Source organism: Octopus bimaculoides, chromosome 9 (genome assembly GCF_001194135.2).
Source record: "Octopus bimaculoides isolate UCB-OBI-ISO-001 chromosome 9, ASM119413v2, whole genome shotgun sequence".
Taxonomy (NCBI): Eukaryota; Metazoa; Mollusca; class Cephalopoda; order Octopoda; family Octopodidae; genus Octopus; species Octopus bimaculoides.
This window is the reverse complement of record NC_068989.1, coordinates 80,015,160-80,016,254: the sequence shown is the minus strand read 5'-3', so window position 1 is coordinate 80,016,254 and position 1,095 is coordinate 80,015,160. Positions and strand designations below refer to the sequence as shown.

Here is a 1,095-nt window from a genome sequence, read left to right as displayed (position 1 = left end):
TGTGTGTGTGTGTGTGTGTGTGTGTGTGTGTGTGTGTGTGTGTGTGTGTGTGTGTGTGTATGTGTGTGTGCATGTATATGATCATGAGTAATTGCTTCATCTTCTTAGATGGTAGCCATTATTATGAGACATCTGTCATCTGTGCAACATTGGATTATAGAAAACCTACGAATGTGCAGTGCTATCTACCAGACTTTATTAAAAGCAAATTGAATATCGTCTTAGGTTATTACAGAATATTTCGAACCACTTCCGGTTCATTATTCCTTGTCTAGGATAGAAATTATATTCTTGCCATGTTGTGCTATGAACGGAAGCTTAATTATCTGATTGAAAGCTGCTTTTGTTTCGACTACATAGTCCTTTCTTGATCACTGATGATTGTTTGTTCTGTTATGCATATATAACAAGGTTCGGTACTGATTAAACTTTTGGAGAATTTGAATTATGGAAATGTTTTAGTCGATGGTTTGTCAACGGAAAGAAAACTACAGGTAGCAATGAAGTCATAGAAAGCTAATAGCTTCGACACCACATTTTATCAGGATTTTGTTTCCGAAACCAAAAAAAGAAAAAAAAAAAGAAAGAAAAGAAAGATAACCAACGAAAATATCTAGACTTAGAATATTATCATCTTCATACTCTCCGGTTAAAATACTATTTCCTATATGTACGTTGTGTCACTTTGTATTAAAATATACCATGTTTGAAGGAATTAGCTTAACTTAGATTTGTCTCTGCGGCTGATTGGTTCAATTTTGTATTATTTTATAGTCAGAAAGAAAGGCAGTATCGATGATCTATTGACTACCCGAAAGACTAATGGAAGGGAAGGATCTGGCCCTAGTAATTGCAACAGAGTAAAATCCAATAAAGGCAGCTAAAGTGCTAAGTCTTTATATTAAAACTACTTCAAAGGTAGATGGCTTAAGTTTTTTCAAAATGATTATTTAAATATATTGTGGCATTTAATCTAAAAAGCATGGTTATAGAGATCACAGATCTACAAATTAGTCATCTAATTAATATCACATTGCATTCACAAACACACACACACACACACACACACACACACACACACACACACACACACAC

General features: G+C 34.1%; 1 protein-coding gene across 2 annotated transcripts in view; it reads left to right on the top strand.

The window, feature by feature from the left end:
* LOC106872195 (gonadotropin-releasing hormone receptor) overlaps positions 1-1,095 on the top strand; it is a 787,632-nt gene that overhangs the window by 295,595 nt on the left and 490,942 nt on the right. Inside the window, exon 3 of one of the 2 annotated variants that reach the window (XM_052970807.1) lies at positions 775-918. The exons of the other annotated variant lie outside the window; for it this stretch is intronic. The gene's annotated coding sequence lies outside the window, so the exon portion shown is untranslated. The remainder of the gene's footprint in view (positions 1-774; positions 919-1,095) is intronic. 2 annotated transcript variants of the gene reach the window in all.